Genomic DNA, 20,492 nt, shown 5'->3' with positions numbered 1-20,492 from the left:
GGGAGCAGGAATTTGTACAGCAAAAAGAGGAGTCTTCCCTGAAGAATGTGAAGAAGAATTGCCAAAAATTGCTGGACGAGATTTCTCTCGAAGAATTTTAATTCTTTGCAAAGGAATAAAACAAGCAGAGATCCTTATGGGAGGAGCAGGTCAGACACCTTGGTACAAGGTAAAGACACCACCAATCTATTTCCATGATACAGGAGCAGATATCCTGTTAGGAAATAACTTCTTACAAATGTTTAAGAAGTACACACAAGACAATGAGTCAAGAAAACTTATGTTCACTACAATTTGTGATCATAAAATTATAGTTCAAAGACTCAAGGTTGCCTTTTATCGACAATTGCCGATAATATTTCGCAGCCAGCGTGGTGATAAAGGACAATTTTTTCACCCAAAAATGAAAGATCCAAGAAGGTTTGGAGAAACAATGTTGAAAATAACAACAGAACAAGAACTCCAAACAGATGATATGGAGCTTCTCAAGGTAACTCTAAATCACAGAGATATAGAGTTAGAGAATAAGGTATCCCTTGAAGATGTCAAAAAGAGGCTCAAAGAAAGTTACAACGAGCATCCTTTGGCATGGTGGAATAGAAATCAACTCAAAGCCAGCCTTACTCTAAAGAAAGGCAAAGAGTATGAATTCGTCAGATATAAGCCTATCCCGATGAACATAATAGATCAAAGGGATATGAGAATAATTATCAAGGAACATTTGGACCTTGGTCTAATCAAAGAAGGAGTTTCACCATATAGCATCCCAGGATTTCTGGTCAAAAATCATGGTGAAATAAAAAGAGGGAAACTCAGGTTAGTTATCAACTACCAAGGTATTAATAAAATCTTGGAGTTTGATGGGTACTTCATACCAAGTAGAGAACACCTAATTAGCTGTGTACGAAATGCTAAAGTGTTCTTAAAATTTGATTGTAAGTCTGGATTTTACCAGATTCGAATGGAAGAAGGAAGTAAGAAATTCACAGACTTCTCTACTCCATAAGGACACTATATTGGGAAGTTATGCCTATGAGATTGGCTAATGCACCCCAAATATTTCAAAAAAAGATGGATAACCTTTTTAAAGATTATTTCAACTTTATGTTTGTTTATATTGATGATATTCTTATAGCATCAAAAAATATAGACGAACACGTTAAACACTTAGAGATTTTCTCTAAAATTTGTAAACAAGAAGGACTGGTGTTATCTGAAAAGAAAGCAGTCATAGCAACAAGGAAAATTGAATTCCTCGGTATTGAGATTGATGAAACTGGAATAATTCTACAACCCCATATTGTGGAAAAGGTAAAGAATTTTCCAGATAAACTCAAAGATGTAAAACAACTTCAAAGTTTTCTTGGAGTAGTTAATTTTGCAGGGATGTTCATTAACAATCTAGCAATGTACAGAAAGGTGTTCAGTCCTTTGTTAAAAAAGGATGCTTGGTTTATATGGACCGATGACCATACTAAAGGGATAAACCAATTAAAAGAGATATGTAAGAATCTCCCAAAAGTGGCTATATCCATAGATGAAGATGATCTGGTATTATTTACGGATGCCAGTGACGATTGGTGGGCAGCAGTCCTTACCAAAATCACTCCAGATGGGAAAATACCATGCAGATATTGTAGCGGTCTTTTTTCAGAATCTGAGACTATTAGAAGACATATCAACGAGAAGAAATTTTATGCGGTTAAAAGGGCTTTTGAAAAATGGTCATTATTTTTACTTGCTAAAAAATTCACTCTGAAGGTTGATAACACCCAGGTAAAAGCTTTCCTAAAAAATAAGATTGAATCTAAACCTGAGAAAGCTAGGTTATTAAGATGGCAAGAATTATGTCAAAATTATATTTTTGATATTGTTATTATTAAATCTCATAAAAATATTCTTGCAGATTTCTTAACAAGAGATGGAAGGCAGTGACGTGGATTCCATCATGAAAATTCAGAGGCATCTCAGGGAACACATTGGGTTGCTTCAAAACGAGTTCAACCAGCTAGCCATTAATGCTGAAATGGACGGCAGGTTACAACAAGCTGATCGGATCAAAGTATCTAATCGAATTACAGGATGTATGCAAGCTCAAACACAACTATGGGCTGCTATTCAAGGGCAAATTATGAAGGCTATAGAGAAACCATTGGTTTCTCATAAACAAGATATGTTAAAACCATTGGTTTTACAAGAACAAGAAAAACAACCACCGGTTGTGAAACAAGATGTTGAGGAATCTAAAACTCAAGAAACAAGCGCTAATATATCATCAGCCTTTGATGATCTGGATGAAGCAACAATTGATGAGGATAACTCATCAAGTCAACCATCCGTCTCTGGGGTAAAAGAGGAAGAGATCAATCTTAGACCCAACACTGACAAGGGCAAATCTAAGATTGATACTAATCCATCTATTATTTCTCCATTCCAGGTTTATCAACAGAGGTGGGAGAAATTGAATACAATGAATGAAATCAACCCGAACACTTGCAGGGTTGATGTTGCAGGAATATATCCAAGGGTTTGGCTAAAAAACAATATCAATCCTAAAGATGTAAAACTCTGGTATGAATTTGGGGATTTGGCCTCAGTTTATACAACATCACCAAGCTTCCCGGAGATATCACAGTTACCAAAATGGATCCAAGAAGCAGTCCAAGAAACATGGGCAAATAATGATCATTTGTCCAGAGAAGATGTGCTGGAGTTATATTTTTTCAGTACAGCTCCAGAACCAACAGTGAAAGGATCACACGAACCCTTTCATTTCATCAAGCTGAGGAGACCTGATATAAACAATCATAAATTTATCAAGGATCCTAAAACTGAAGAAATACCCTTGGTGTCCACTTTCGGGAAAAATGAGATCTCAACCAGAAGGGCATGGGGTATTTGGGTCTGTCTTACTGAGATGGACAAAGTCAAGTTTCCATTCAAATTTTATCAGAATTCTGTGAATGGATCGTTCCTGTTAAACACAATGACAGGAAAAACTACAGCATTTGCGAAAGAACTCTTCGAAAAGAAGAGAAATCTTTTGTGGAACAACAAGCTGCCGGGGAGTAAAGAAACTCGCCGAAAATTTTGTAACATAGCTTATATTGGACGATGGTCAGAGAATATCTGCCCAGAATGCCCAAATCAGAAGGAGCCAGAATTTGAAAAAACCTTTAGATCCCGAACGGATCGAAAGGATTTTTTCGAGACCAGCAAAGGTGGACAAGGACCACCAAAAATGCGTTTTCACAGGGGTCTACTTCAAAAGCAAAAGATGCCCCGACAACAATAAAGCAGGCATGTGAGGAGAATAAAGCCAAAAGAAAGTGGCAGGCATGTGATTTCTCCACTAGTAAAAGATGCCATCAATAATGGCATAAAAAATTCAAGACAGCTGCCTCCTCTACTAGTAAAAGATGCCATCAATAATGGCATAAAGAAATACAAGAAAGCTGTGAGATTCCCTGAAGTTTCTCGGTGAAACGAGTGGAACTACAGCTATAAATACACGCATTTGAGGAAGCTGAAGATATCGATCATTCCCTTCAGTTTTCTTACAAATAAATTGTTGTAATATTTATCTTTCTATTGTATTAAGTTTTCTTTATGTATTTCAAGAACAAGGCTATTATGAGTAGTTAAACAAGTTGTCTTCTCCTCTTCAAAAGAGTTGATTTATGTAATAATATTATGTCTGAATAATTTTTTTAAAGCCTCTTGTTCTTTCATGCTCATATTTTATAATTAAATTTATATACCATACGTTTTAAGGTAGAAAATGAATTAAGGCTGTGCTGGGTGTCGTTGAAGGAGCTTGTGCAGAAACCATCTGCTGCGACTGCGTGGTTGGAGTGTGAGGAGCACTTCGTAAAACTCGGCAGGTATGACCCGACGACATTATAGTCAAAGAGGTATTTGAATTTAATTTATCTTACGGAAGCATGTTGGACCCTAATTTAGAGTATATCGACTGGAAACCTTGCATAACCGATAATCTTGCATGGCCGGGACTGGTTTGATAGGTATAACAAAGCCACGTACAAAAGATTAGTTTTAATTAATTGTTAATTAAAAAATATTCAAAAATGGGGACCATTAGGGAGTGGAAACAAAGAAAGGGTTGGGTAGGGAGTTAAGTTAAAGAGAAGTTTGGTAATGGAGAGTTTTAAATAATTTGCCCTTCTTTTTTGGTCTTTTCACGCGTGAACAGTAGCATTATCCCGGGCCGGAGGTTATCCGTATTTTGTTAAAAACCAGTCAAACAATTGATTATTTATGTTATTCCATGTTAATCACCCCTACCAAACGGGACCTTATGTTATTTATATATTATCTTATATTATTCGTATGTCAATGTTATTAATGATCGATATATTTTTGGATTTTCTGTTTTCTTACTAATTTTTTCTTGTTCAAAATATATCGATCTTTTCCACATAAAATATTATTGAGATTCAATCATTATCCCTGCTTGGTAAAGCGACCGGATTGGACTGGCGGTTTAAAAGATTTGGATGCACCATTGCCACCAGCTATAACTTTTGATAAAGTGGCAAGCGCTCGGTCCTACAAATGATATCAAATCCAAGGTCATGTGTTCGAGTCTCCCAAGAAGCATATTTCTATACTTCTTAGGGATCGGAGAACGTCGAGTTAAGCGTGCATAGGTGAGAATAGTACTAGAATAAGTGACCTCCTGGAAAGCTCTAGCACGTCAAGCTACTGACATTGTGCTGCTTTATCTGGTTGGCTAGGTGGGCCCTAAGAGAAAGACACTAGATCTTAACGGGTAATACTGTCTCTGCTTGAGGACAGAGCAGCCGATGATAAGACTAATCTCTTTTAAAAAGGGTTGACCCCGAAGGGGACCCCATTTCACATGAGTCAGAGGCCCATTGGCTCATGCGGAGGGTAAATCGAGGGATGTGCACGAGCGGCAGTGACCCGAAGGAGGGAGTACATGGCCCAATCCCCAGAGCATACCCCCCCCCCCCCCCACAATATTTTAGCAGGGAATATGCTCCACACGAGGATCGAACCCGCAACGCTGGGGAATTTCTTCCCACGTCACCTCAGGCCTTACCAACTCGCCTATGCCCCTGTGGGCAATGATAAGACTAATCTCAAAGGGCTATAAGACAGCATCAGCAGTAAGCCACGCCCCTCCCTAGACTCATGAGCTCAACAACCCGACCCATCTATGTTACCACGAGTATAAGGAAATAAATTTGTGTCTTAACTAACAGCTATAGCTTTTGACCTAGTAAAAAATATTTGATCCTAACAAACTAGTATCAGAGGCAAAGTCATGGGTTTGATTTCCATTAATCGCAATAAGTGAAATTATTGGGATGGAGATTGTTGAGGTGCGATAAATTTTCACGTTTGGTAGAGCGATCGAACCATGAAGCTTAATTTGGTTGTTGTGCGGTTTAAAAGCTTTGAGTTGCACCATTATCACCAGCTATAGTTTTTCGTAAAACAGCAAGAGCTCGGTTCTACAAATATTTTCCTTGATTAATTTTTTTCTGGATTTTGAATGTCTTCAATTACAAATGATATATTCTGCTTTTTATTTCAATTTTCTTGTCCATTTTGAGGATAAAATAAAATTATATTTACTTCTATTTGATATTTATGATTACAATATGTCTAATAACATCATCTCTGTACATAAACTAAGTTTTTTGTGAAAAAAAATCTTAATCAAGGATTTTTTTAGAAAAAAAATTTCAATTCATCTACTAACAATTAGTGTAGTGACACTTCGGGATCACTTACTAAACATACTTAAGCATGCAGTTAAATCTTAAAACACAATAACCAATAAAATCAGCTGAAATAAAGTATTAAAACAAACCAACCGATGGAACACAACCGGCCCTAAAACCAACAGTGAAAAATAGTTTATACAACCCCATCGAAAACAGTACTGAAAAATACCCTCAACAGAAACTTGATACTAGAAACGAACACAACCCACATAACTGTTGCAACCTTAGCGACCGCCACCTTCGGGTCCACCAACCTAAGTCCTGCCCCGTGGAATGGGGTGTCGAAGACAAAATCGAGTACATGAGCGATAACAACGCCTATGATGGGTTATTATCCAATTTGACGATCTTTCGGCCGAAGCCCAGTGACTCAATCCATTTGGGTATCATATTATTTAGTTATTTATTTAGACACTTTATCAAGGCCCATAAACTTTTCATAAGAGGCTCAAGTCCATGAAACTCTCCGACTATCTATAAATAGCTCAAGTTTTCTTATTATTAAGATACGCTCTCTATAGTCACATGCTATAGTTCTCTAGAACTTTTATTAGGCACATACTTGCCAATTTCTCAACTCGCTCAAATGTTGAGCCAACCCGTCCCATCAAATGATCGGTTTTGGTGGGTTGCGGTTTGCGAGTTGTTCCGTACTATCGATAAATCAATATCCCAATTCATTCATGGCCCATGGCTGAAGCCCAAATACAGCCCAATAATTTCCACCTAATATTGCTCTATTATGCATAATCTATATTGTATGCAAGAGCATACAAGTTATTTTCGTAATAATATACATATATATATATACATATATATATAGGGCTGACATACCGTACCGAAATACCGGAATTTTGGCATACCGTACCGAAATTGTTTCGATATACAAAAATTTTTTCGGTATACCGAATTTTTTTTCGGTATCTATACGGTATCAATATGGATTTTTTCGTACCAAAGTTTCGGAATTTTACTATCGGTATCGGTATGAATTTTTTTCATACCAATATTTTTAGTAAGGTATACCGAAAACCACCCCTATATATATATGTATAGTTGGAATGACGAACAAACCCATAATTAATACTTAATATAAATTGATTTATTTTCTAAATTTACATATTCATCAACAATGAGTCATTGATTAGAAAAAAATTACATTTTTTTTATTGTAACTCGCATGTTTTTTCGATTTTTGTCATGTTATCATTCAAGACATAGTCATAATCCACTAATTAGTATTTTGTTTGCAAATTTAATCAATTTTCATCGAGGTACATCATGAAAACAATTTTCGGTACCACAATTATTTTTCGGTGTCACAAGCATTCCCATGAAAATGTGTAAATTAATTAGTGGAACATTAATATCGTGAATTGACCATAAAAAATGGGGGAAAAATACAAATTATATGTCCAAAAAATGTGATTTTCCATGACAATTACCTTAAATCGAATCTTTTTTCTCTAAATTTAATTGAAATATTCATAAATTATATGTCCAAAAAATTGACCATAAAAAATGGTGGTCTACCTATGTTCCACTCATGCAAATCTGAGTTCCATAGAGAAGAAGATTGGCACAAAAAAGAATATTCATCTGGTTGAACTTCATTTGCCCGGCCTCCCGGAGAGTCACCACACCACAAATGGCCTCCCACCGCATCTTATGCCCCTTCTCAAGAAAGCCTTTGAGTTGTCCACTCTCAAATTTTCGTGTATTCTCAGAGCCATCAGGCCGGATTTGCTGGTGTACGATTTCCTCCAGCCATATATGGGCGGCGTTGGCCGCTGCGAAAATGAAAATACCAGCTGTTAAGTTCATCACCAGCAGTTCCATAATGACCGCCTTCATGTTCCATTTTTTCGCCACACCGGAAGTCGATTTCCCCTTCCCTGCCATATACTATCGCGATTATGAGCTGGTCCATCGTGCCAAATTGCTGGAGTCTTCGGCGGATGACAAAGTGAGGGAGCTTGCCTTTCAAGGGATCGACAGGTAATGATGGCGGCATTGTTCTTGTGAAAGGTTTCCAAGAAATCGAAGGCAAATACATCAGCTATCTTTCCAAGTTGCTAGGCAAGAAAGTTGTTCCTGTTGGCGCTTTGGTTGCAGAGCCTGTACTTGTTGAAGAATCATCACAAGTAGTGTTGGATTGGCGAGAAATCCACTTTACGTGTCTCCTTCGGCAGCGAGTATTTCTTGAAAAGAGATGACATGAATGAACTTGCATGCTCTGGGATTAGAGCTCAGCATATGGGTTGTGAGGTTCCCGAAAGGCCAGAAGATTAATGAGCTTCAAGAATCCCTCCCAAAAGGGTTTCTTGAGAGGGTTCGTGGCAGGGGTTTAGTGGTGGAGGGATGGGCCCCACAAACCAAAATCTTGGGACATGAGAATATTGGTGGATTTGTTAGCCACTGTGGATGCAGCTCCATTATAGAATAGAAGCCATGCATTTCGGTGTTCCGATCATAGCCATGCCTATGCACCTCGACCAGCCGATCAATGCGAGGCTGGTCAAGGAGCTGGGCGTCGGATCGGAAGTCGTCAGAGACTAGGCCCGAGGTGATTCAGAAAGTGGTGGTGGACACGGCCGGTGAACCTATTCGGAGAAAGGCGACCGAGTTGAGCCGGAAGATGCGGAACAAGGGGGACTCGGAGGTGGATGATGTTGTTCAAGAATTTGTGAAACTTTGCCCCAAGGGCAAACGTTCATCAAATTAAATCTCCATGCATTAGTAACAATATATAGTTTGTTTACGTATAATGTCCGATTTTTCTGTTTTTGACATGAGATCGGACATGTTTTAAAATATAGTTGGTTTATATATGTTTAATGTCTCATTTTTAGTTTTTAGACATGAAATCGGACATGTTTTAAGGTTTTTGTGGAAGAGGGATTTTTTTAGCCTCTGCTTGGTGGAAATATATGTCATAAATAAAATGCTTATAAAATTAGCTTATTATCATGTTGAATTTTGGGTATATCCTTTCATCTTTAATTCATATAGCAAATGTGATGATGCCGATTTTTTACCTTGGGTTCGGTCTGGTAGAATGGATCCTCCAAATCCTTTAAAAAGCAGGTCGGGTCGGGTATGGCGGAACTGCACAAGCAACAGCTAGGTCAAAGGGACGCCGAAAGTGTTTTCGGCGTGACCCCTCCGATGCCTAAGTCAGTGTCTTGAAGACAGAGGGTATGATTAATGCGAAAACTGGGAGATATGAGTGCGTGAAAGTAAAAGTGAGAGTGAATGTGTAATGAATAATGAGTAGTGAATAATGAATAATGAATAAAATCATAACAATACCTGTATTTATAGGGGAAAAATAGTAAGTTACCTAGTCGAATTATAACATGTCCTGGACTAGGATTCTTCATCCATTGGCCCATTTGTAAGCTTATCTCTATCTCGTGAATATTTGAAAAGATCCAGACTTATCTCATATATATCAGAGTCTTACTTGAATTATAAAAAAATACTTGCGGCCCATTAGAAACAACTTGGGTAGGCCCATAATGACCAGCATTGGTCAAAGTCCAACATAATCCAAACTGGGCTGGACCTTGACATGTTGGGCCATATCGGGTTGACCCATTATAAACAGGCTCGGGTTGAAATATTTTCTCGGGGTAACAATAGTACCTCCCTAACTGGTCTAAAAGAAGAATGAGTTTAGACCAAGAATGTAGACCGGACCCCGAACTACCTGTGCCTCCTTTAGACGGCCCATATTTGAATCCGCGTGATGTGTTTTCAATGAACGGTCTAGATGAAGGTCTGATTAGAACCGAGCTCGAATAAAGGGCAATAGACGACAACCTGATGAAACTGAGCTCAAATAAAGAGTTGTAGATAACAATTGATGTTGTCGAGCGGATCAGGCTTTTAAGATAACCACGAGTTGTGTGGGATTACATGATGCCAATCTTGGTCAGGTTTTGGAGAATACCACTGACGTGGATTTATGATGCCATTGATGTGAACTTTTTGATGCCACTAATGTGGGCCACTGAAGTGGCTTTGAGTGCCAGACCTGTCTGGGCTTTGTAAATCACTGATGTGGGCCACTGACGTGGACTTTGAGTGCCAGACCTGCCTGGGCTTTGTATACCACTGATGTGGGCCACTGACATAGGCTTTTGATGCCGGACCTGCCCGGGCTTTGTATACCACTGATGTGGGCCACTGACGTGGACTTTGAGTGCCAGACCTGCCTGGGCTTTGTATACCACTGATGTGGGCCACTGACGTGGGCTTTTGATGCCGGACCTGCCCGGGCTTTGTATACCACTGATGTGGGCCACTGACGTGGACTTTGAGTGCCAGACCTGCCTGGGCTTTGTATACCACTGATGTGGGCCATTGACGTGGGCTTTTGATGCCGGACCTGCCCGGGCTTTGTATACCACTGATATGGGCCACTGACGTGGGCTTTTGATGCCGGACCTGCCCGAAGTTTATAAAGTGTTGAACCATAAATTGGGTCTTATTGCTAGATTGCATGCCCGATATGATATAATTGGGCCTTACTGCGAGATTGCATGCCCGATTACATAAAATAACCCAAATAAAAATGCAAGGGAAGAGAAGTCCAACAAATTTGATCACAAGAAAACAAACATGTAATTTTGATAGTAGAAGATGCCTCAGAATATTATTAATAATGATAATAAATAAAAATTTAATAATTTAATTCAAACATAAAGATGATTGAAATACTTATCTCGTTCATGCGTTGTCGATGACATGACTTCAGATGTATAGCAAGATAATATCTTATATACTTTGATCAAAGGACCGACTTGATGTAGCAAGCGAAAATCGATCTCAACCGTCCAGAATGTGCGTCAAGATGTTCGAAACTCATGATAAAAATTTCAAATAATTTCAATGGTTAGATATTTCAGAATGACTTTTTCAAGAACACTGCTCAGAAACTATGCAAGCAGATTGTTTTGCAGCTCGGCGGTCTGAGCCACCTTTCCCCAAGTCCCAAAATTTTGATCACGATCTCCACCGTTCAGATCTTAGAAAACATATTAATAAATTTGTCTGCAAAATTTGAACCTGATCCGACGGTTAAATTAATTCTTATGATTTTTTTCTAGTTTCTGATGCGCAAGCCATGCGAAAAACACATAGAAGCTGTGCAAGCAAGCAACGTCTGTTCGGCGGTCCAAATCTGATTCTACAAAATACCAATCACGATCTCCACCGTTCAGATCCTAGAAAACATATTAATAAATATGTCTGCACAATTTGAACCCGATCCTACGGCTAATTTAATTATTATGATTTTTGCTAGTTTCTGATGCGCAAGCCATACGAAAAACACATAGAAGCTGTGCGAGCGAGAAATGTCTGTTCGGCGGTCCAGATCTGATTTTACAAGATACCAATCACAATCTTCACCGTTCATATCCTAGAAAACATATTAATAAATATGTCTGCAAAATTTGAACCTGATCCGATGGCTCAATTAATTCGTATGATTTTTGCAAGTTTATGATGCGCAAGTCATGCGAAAAACACATAGAAGCTGTGCGAGCGAGCAATGTCTTTTCGGCGGTCCAGATCTGATTCTACAAGAAACCAATCACGATCTCCACCATTCAGATCCTAGAAAACATATTAGTAAATATGTCTGCAAAATTTGAACCCGATCCGACGGTTCAATTAATTTGTATGATTTTTTCAAGTTTCTGATGCGCAAGCCATGCGAAAAACACATAGAAGCTGTACGAGCGAGCAACGTCTGTTCGTCGGTTTAGATCTGATTCTACAAGACACCAATCACGATCTCACCGTTCAGATCCTAGAAAACGTATTAATAAATATGCATACAAAATTTGAACCCGATCCGACGGTTCAATTAATTTCAATGATTTTCACAAGTTTGTGATGTGCAAGCCATGCGAGAATCCGAAATTTGTTTCTTCTCTTGTACTCATCATCTTAACCCTTTGTTTTCAAATTCCCACAGACGGCGCCAATTGATGATGTCGAAATTTTACCTCGAGTTTGGTCTGTTAGAATGGATCTTCCAACTCCTTTATAGAGTAGGTCGGGTCGGGTATCAATGAAATCTGCACAAGCAACAGCTAGGTCAAGGGGCGCCGAAAGTGTTTTCGGCGTGACCCCTCCGATGCCTAAGTCAGTTTCTTGAAGGCAGAGGGTATGATTAATGCAAAAACTGAGAGATATGAGTGCGTGAAAGTAAAAGTGAGAGTGAATGTGTGATGAATAATGAGTAGTGAATAATGAATAATGAATAAAACCATAACAATACCTGTATTTATAGGGAAAAAATAGTAAGTTACCTAGTCGAATTATAACATGTCCTGGATTAGGACTCTTCATCCATTGGTCCATTTGTAAGCTTATCTCTATCTCGTGAATATTTGAAAAGATCCAGACTTATCTCATATATATCAGAGTCTTACTTGAATTATAAAAGAATACTTGCGGCCCATTAGAAACAACTTGGGTAGGCCCATAATGACCAGCCTTGGTCAAAGTCCAACATAATCCAAACTGGGCTGGACCTTGACATGTTGGGCCATATCGGGTTGACCCATTATAAACAGGCTCGGGTTAAAATATTTTCTCGGGGTAACAAAATGTATTTTATCTTGTTATATTCACTGTGTACAATATTTTTATTTATTTTATATTTTGTTAAATATAATACGTACCACTGATGTTTATGTATAGCTAGCTAGGCCTCGTTTGGTTTCGTTTACAAAACTTATTACAAAACTAATTAACAGACTACACCATTCAACTTCTAACAAATGGTTGGAATCTGTCAAATCATAGTCCTTTTCCTTTTTAAAAAAAAAATTATTTTCTTAGATAAGTCTGTCAAATCATAATTATTTTTTAATATATATATATATATATATATATATATATATATATTCTTAGATAAGATCATATAAACTAGTGAAATATTACATTTGTACATGTACTTTGTTAATAATATTTAATAATCACAAAAACTCATATAGTGTTACGGTTAATTTTGTGAAATAAATATCTTATTTGAGTTACTTATTAAAAATATATTATTTTTTATGTTAAAAATATTATTTTTTTTATTGTAAATATAAATATGATTGACTTGAATTACAGATAAAGATCAATGAGGCCGTCTAACAATAGACATAATCTTGTTAATAAAACTTCGTTCAAAACGTGTAATTATCTAAGGGTGATGCTACATGTACACGGAGGGTTACACGTTGGGTTACACGTTGCACTTGATATTACATAAATATCTCTAATGTATTTTGGAAAGATTTTTTCCAAATCAAGTGGAGGAATAATTTTGTAATTTCATGTGTAGTGTGTAACCCAATATGTAACTCAAGGTGTACATGTAGCATTTTCTATTATCTAATTCTTGAAAATTAATTATATCAAATTTTAAAGAGCGGTGCTAAATGTACACGGAAGATTACACATTACACTTGGAATTACATAAATATCCTTAAAATATTTTAGAAAGAGTGTTTTTTTTCAAATAAAGTAAAGTGATAATTTTTTAATTTCAAGTGCAATGTGTAATTCAATATGTACATGTATGCTGTAGCATTTTCCCACTTTAAAACAAAATCTTCTTTGTTCGTATAGTTTGATATAACATAACTAAATTAGATTAAAATTTTAAAATAAGAGGTAGCGATAATTAAGTTGGCTCGCTTGAAATTTCACGAATCAATTATTTTCTGATACATAATATGAAGTAAATAAAAATAAAAGATATTCTTGGTTTTCTCGGAAATAGATTATGTATCATCAATGCAAAAACTTTGGAAAAAAATATTGTAAGATGACAAAGTTACTTATTAATAGCATTTGTTGTTTAGTATTTACAATATTTTTTAACAATAATTATTTTATGTCAAACAAATATATTTTTGCTGAATAATTTTTTTAAAAAAAAACTTTTTATTTGATGTTGTTTATTATTATTATTATTATTATTATTATTATTATTATTATTTTGTTTCATTGATATCCCAAGAATCTTTTGTATTATGTATGGTGTAGATATCTATATTGGATGATATATAATCGATGCCCGATTATGCATTATTTATTTAAACCCCAATTCAGGTATAGCAATTTCCAAAGTTTCGATTTTATAAGTATCATGTGAGAACTGACCTCATGATCCGACCCGATCTATATCTAAGAAAATTAATATTTTTTACATGAAAAATATTATTTTTTTATGAGTTGGGTTAAATAAGAGATTCGTTTTCATAAAATTAACTTGTCATAAAATTAACTTGTGAAATCATCTCATAAAATTTTTTGTGATTTTGAAATACATTTTTGGACAAGTCAATATCCCAAGAGCAAGAAGAATCTCGTTCCACAAAATTCACAATGAGATTTTCTTGAAACTTGGAAACTTTATCGATGTTTTCCTCGAAATCTATAAATTAAAAAGGATTACATGTCTTCTAATTTCCTATTTTACTGGTATTTCTTTAATTGTCAATATAATAATTTAATGATTTGTCATGTCAACTCTCCTACATTAATTAATTATGCTTATATGTTAAAATATAGATCATTAGATCCATGATTTGAGCAATACCCTGAGGGTACGTTTACTTGACTTGATAACCATATGATGAACTTATTAATCCAATCACATTCATTGTTTGCTTACAAAAAAAATCAATTTTCCTCAAATCTGAAGGCCCGTCATTATACCAAATTTCATGAGATTTTTCATCCTTAATTACATATGGTACAACATATCTTGAACAATATTTATGGAAAAAAATCCACATTAATCCTAATATACCCTCCTTTAATTCTTTTGTTTTCCTCCCAATTTCTCATTTTTTTTATAACTCAGTTTATCAATTTTATCTATTTTTTAAAAAATATATTTTTTTATACCCAATAATTTTGATAAGTGAAAATGACTCACATTTGGATCAATAATAATTTACAATATTCAAAAATAATCTCACCCAAATTATATAAATACAAAATTAAATATAAGATTATTTATCATAAGTGGAGGGTAAAATTGTAATTCGTCCCTCAATCTCTATTTCAATCCCAAAATTAATAACTCAAATTAAACATATTATTGTTTATTCATCATTATTCTACGTCCTTGAAAATCATTTTTATAGTCCTGGTATGATTTATCCACATGTAATCTCATCCCACTAAATAAACGCAGTCTTGAGGTAAGATCTCATAAACCAATAAGGAAGAGTTCAGCCTATATTTTAACACATTGAATTTAGGATAATGCATCTAACCTGTTTGACACCAAAAAATCCAGATTTAAAATAAGATCTCATATTTAAGACCCAATTAAAGATTCGGAGCGATGGTAAATATTACTAAAGCTCGTCCTTATAAAGAACTTACGTTAAAGAAACAAAATCAATACGATCAAGAGCAAAGATTAAAATTATAATCTTCTTTCCCAAAAACAAAAATCAATTTGAATGAGCAATTAATTACAAGAGCAATAGCCTAATTTCCCGGGAATTAATTCGAAATGAAATGTTCTTAAAATTTCTAAAATTTCTCCATAATTTTTGTGGAAATGTCAAAAATTGCATTTACGTATATAAAAAAACACTCCACAATTCCATATTGAATATTGATTGATTGTGATTTCTAAATCTGGCAAAAATATTGTTATAATAAGGGGTCAGATTGTGAAAAAAAAATTATTATCATTTATTACTTTAATATAAGAATGAGTGAAAAATTAAAATATGGACGGTAAATCAAGTTTATCCAGGGTGAGTAATTGCTAAATATAATAAATGATAATGCTACATGTACATAGAGTGTGAGATAAAAAGTTACACCCTTTATTAAATTAGGAAATTATCCCAAAACTCTTCTAAAAATTGTTTCTTTTCAAACTAAAATTGTTTGTCTTGTTAAAAAATACTTTAATGAAATAATATTTTTTTCCATTTTTATTATTTATTATACATTTTTACAAGATTTATGTTGAGAGTCTTAGTTATATGCTATAATTTTTAATTTTTCAATAATATTTATGATTTTAGTTTAATATTTTTCCTTTTAACTTTTTTTTCCCGTACTTGGCCAATCAAGTTGACTTATTTGAAAACAATAAATTTTAATTTTTTCATAATATTTGATGAGTAATATTGTGATATTTTAGTGATTACATACAACGGTATATATCATTTTTTAAAAAAATAAATCAAATTCTATTGTTTTCAAATACTCAACTTTTTTTTTTCGGAAGATTCAAATACTCAACTTGATCGACCAATTAAGAGGGTGTTTGACTAAATTTATTAAAAAGAGCTTATAAGCTCTTAGAGCTTAAAAGGTGTTTTACGAGCTTATACGCTGTTAGAAATTATTTTAAAAATAAGCTGTTAAAGTGTTTGGGTAAAATTATTTTAAACAACTTAAAGATGTTGATATGTTTGGTATTATAAGATATTTTTATTGTCAAAATTACCAAAAACTGTATAATTATATGAAAGTAATGTTTCGAGTTATACATATACGAAAATAGTTTTAGTATTAGAATATAAAATTGTTTTAATATTTTACTTTAGAAAAATTTATATGATTTTTAAATTTTTAAAAATAACATTTAATATTTAATGGGTAGAGGATATGATGGAGATTTATGAAAATATTCAAAGATATTTTAGAGAGATAGAATATTAAAATAAGATCTTTTTGAAAAAAGTATCTCCCCCTTACTTTTTTAAAAACAGCTTATAAGCTGTCAAACAGCTTATTTTGACAGCTTATAAGCTGTTTTTAAAAATTTTAGCCAAACAAATATTGAGAGCTTAAAAGCTCAAAAATAGCTTATAAGTTGTTTGAAAAAGCTTTTAAGCTCTGTCAAACACCTCTAAGTATGAAAAAAAAAATTTGAAGAAAAAAATATTAAACTAAAATAATAAACATTATTCAAAAAATAAAAATTTCTCTCGTATAATATTCATCTCAACATAAATCTTGCGAAGCTGAATAAAAGTGTCAATTCGGATGGGTTTGGGTTGGATTGACGGCAAGGCCGAGGTGATTCAGAAAGTGGTGGTGGACACGGCCGGAGAACCTATTCGGAGAAAGGCGACCGAGTTGAGCCGGAAGATGCGGAACAAGGGGGACTCGGAGGTGGATGATGTTGTTCAAGAATTTGTGAAACTTTGCCCCAAGGGCAAACGTTCATCCAATTAAATCTCCATGCATTAGTAACAATATATAGTTTGTTTTGTATGATGTCTGATTTTTCATTTTTTGACATGAAATCGGACATGCTTTAAAATATAGTTGGTTTATGTTTAACGTCTGATTTTATGTTTTTAGCCATGAGATCGGACATGTTTTAAGGTTTGTGTGGAAGAGGGATTTTTTTAGCCTGTGCTTTGTGGAAATATATGTCATAAATAAAATGTTTATAAAATTAGCAAATGTTGAATTCTGAGTATATCCTTTCATCTTTAATTCATATAGCAAATGTGTTTTATCTTGTTATTCACTGTATACAATATTTTTATTTATAATTTATTATTTATATTTTGTTAAATATAATACTACTGATATTTGTGTATAGCTAGGTCTCGTTTGGTTTCGTTTATTATTATTACAAAACTAATTAACAGACTACACCATACAACTTCTAACAAATGGTTAGAATCGTCAAATCATAATGTCCTTTTTAAAATTGTTTTTTTTTTTTCTTATATAAGATCATATAAACTAGTAGTGAAAATATTACATTCGTACAAGTACTTTGAAGCAAGGACGGACCATCTATAGGAGCTAGGCTGGGCTTCAGCTCAGTCTAGCCCTTATCTAAATAGCCCATATATATATTATCTTGAAATTCAATTTAATATTTTATGAGCCCAGTCTAGCCTCAATCTAAATAGCCCATATATATATATATATTATCCGGTGCTTCAATTTAATATTTTATACATATGAACTATGTGATTATTTTAATGGATCTCAATATAATTTAATCCAGCCCACATTGTTTATATTTGGTCTTCAGTTTAAGATTTTTCAATACGGTTTCAATATGTTTTATTTTAGATTAGTTACATGGTGGCAAATTTAATGTTATTTAATTATTCTAATGTGAATACATATCAAGTACTAAATTAATTATTTGTTCACAATATACCTTGATGGATGTTTAAATCGATAAAATAGACAAATATTCATATACATGTTTCGAACAATGGATCAACTATTAATAATATATAAAATGAAAATTATACTCTATATTATGAAAATACTATAATTAAATTAACTCTTAAAATTATACAGGATGAGCATAATAAAAGGGATATCTGATTTTTTGTCACTAATTTTTTTCAAGTAAAATTAGCCCCCCAAAGTTAAATTTCTGGTTACGTCCCTGCTTTGAAGATAATATTTAATAATAAAAAAACTCATACAGTTTTACAGTTAATTTTGTGATACATATATCTTATTTGAATTGCTAAGTATTATTTTTATGTCAAAAATATTGTTTTTTTTTATTGTAAATATGAGTATGATCGACTTATATTACGGATAAAGATCCATTAAGCTGTTTAACAAGATACATACTCTTTTTAATAAAATTTCTTTCAAAACGTGTAATATATTTCTTGAAATATGAGGGAAAAATACATTTTTAGTCCTCATACTTTCATATCAAAATACTTTTGGTCCCTAAACATTTCAACACAACACTTTTAGTCCTTAAACTTTAAAAATTGTAACAAAATTAGTCCTTGTCATTTATTTTATAGTTAAATATATTTGTGAGGACTAAATTATGATATTATTAAATTTTAGGGACTAAAAATGAATAAAATTAATAATAAAATATTGTGAAAAGATAAAATATAAAAATAGTAAATGAAATTCTATTTTTTAAGAAATATTTTATGTTTTATCTTTATATTCAAATTGAAAAAAAAATTAAAAACTAAAATTAAAATTAGAGTTTCAAGATTAATTTTTATATCATATGTATTTTCTTTTATTTTTTTGTAATTTATTATTAATGTTTAATATTTACAAAAATTATTATATATATTACATATTTATATTTGATATTTTAAGAAAATTTATCTAGTTTGTATCTTATTATTAAATAAAATTAAATAATTAATCATATTTGATATCAAATCAGTTATTTAGTATCAAAGATATTGAATAAATTTTATTTTAAAAAATTATTAGAAAACACATTAAGAAATATGCTTATTAAAATATTTATAGGATATTTTAATTTTAAATTATATTCGATGATTTTTATCACAAACTCCATATTCTAAATTAGATATTTTTTGTTTAAATAAAAAAACCATAATAAATTTTATTTACATATAATAACATTATAAAAAAGAATAAATATGTTACTAAAAAAATATTTATGTTGTAGATATGTGATTATTTATGATCTTTATTTTCATTTTCATTTTTTTTAGGTCCCTATAATTTAAAATATAATAAATTAGTCCCCAAAAATATATTAATCATAAAAAAAACTATAAGGACTAATTGTGTTGCATTTTGTAAAGTTTAAGGACTAGTGTTACTTTGAAATGTATAAGGACCAAAAACGTTTTGATGTGAAATTATAAGGACTAAAACTGTACTTTTTCCAAAATATAATTATATCAAATTTTAAAGGATGGTGCTACATGTACATAGATAGTTACATTTTGGTTTACACATTGTACTTGAAATTACATAACTATTCTTAAAGCTGTATTTTGGAAAGAGTTTTTTCAAATAAAGTGGATAGATAATTTTGTAATTTCAAGTGCAATGTGTAAATCAATGTGTACATGTATCATTTCCCATTTTAAAACAAAATCTTCTTTGTTCGTATAGTTTGATATAACTTAAATTAGAGTAAAATTTTAAAATAAGGGGCAACGATAATTAAGATGGCTTGCTTGAAAATGTCACGACTCAATTATTTTCTGATTAAATATGAAGTAGTTAAAAATAAAAGATATTCTGTTTTTCCTGAAAATGGATTATGTTCGAAAAAAATACTGTAAGATGACAGAGTTACTTTTAATAGCATTTTGTTGTTGAGTATTTACAATATTTTTTATGCAATAATATATTTATGTCTAATATTTTTAATTCAATTATAGTACAAAATCATAATTTTCTCTTCCATATTTCAAATTATTCATATCGATTTCAATTTTAACTTTAGAGTAACAATTCACCAATTAATTTAGATGTTTAAAAATTAAATTTGATTATTATTAATTTCTTATGAATGATGTTATTTTTTTTATTTAATTTTTTATTGTTAGTACTTTTATATATATTCATCAATATTTTTATTTTTATTATTTTTTATTACATATTATAGTTATTATTATTTATTTTCTGTTTAAAAATTAAAAAAAAGAATGTTTTAACTCTGAACTATCTATCTCATATTGCAAATAAGAATTGTTCTTAATTAATATTTTTAAAAAATGCTAATTTATATTTTATTTGACTATTAATTTTGATAGAAAATTCGTTACTATATTTTTAGTTGTTTATTTTATATATAAACTTTCTGATTTTAATTATAAATTTGTACTTTTGAAATTTAATAAATATGTTTTTTGTGTTTATGTAGAAATGGTTCAAAAGAAGGCTAATAAAAAAAATATTTTAAAGGTTAATTTTGGAACTAAAGGC

At 32.6% G+C, this 20,492-nt stretch overlaps 1 pseudogene; it reads left to right on the top strand.

Annotated features, from left to right (window-relative positions):
• The first annotated feature begins 7,693 nt into the window (after positions 1-7,693).
• Positions 7,694-17,012, top strand: LOC140861102 (UDP-glucosyltransferase 29-like; annotated as a pseudogene).
• Positions 17,013-20,492: the final 3,480 nt, after the last annotated feature.

The sequence above is a fragment of the Henckelia pumila genome, chromosome 4 (genome assembly GCF_033568475.1).
Source record: "Henckelia pumila isolate YLH828 chromosome 4, ASM3356847v2, whole genome shotgun sequence".
In the NCBI taxonomy this organism is placed as follows: Eukaryota; Viridiplantae; Streptophyta; class Magnoliopsida; order Lamiales; family Gesneriaceae; genus Henckelia; species Henckelia pumila.
This window is presented reverse-complemented; position numbering and strand designations above follow the sequence as displayed.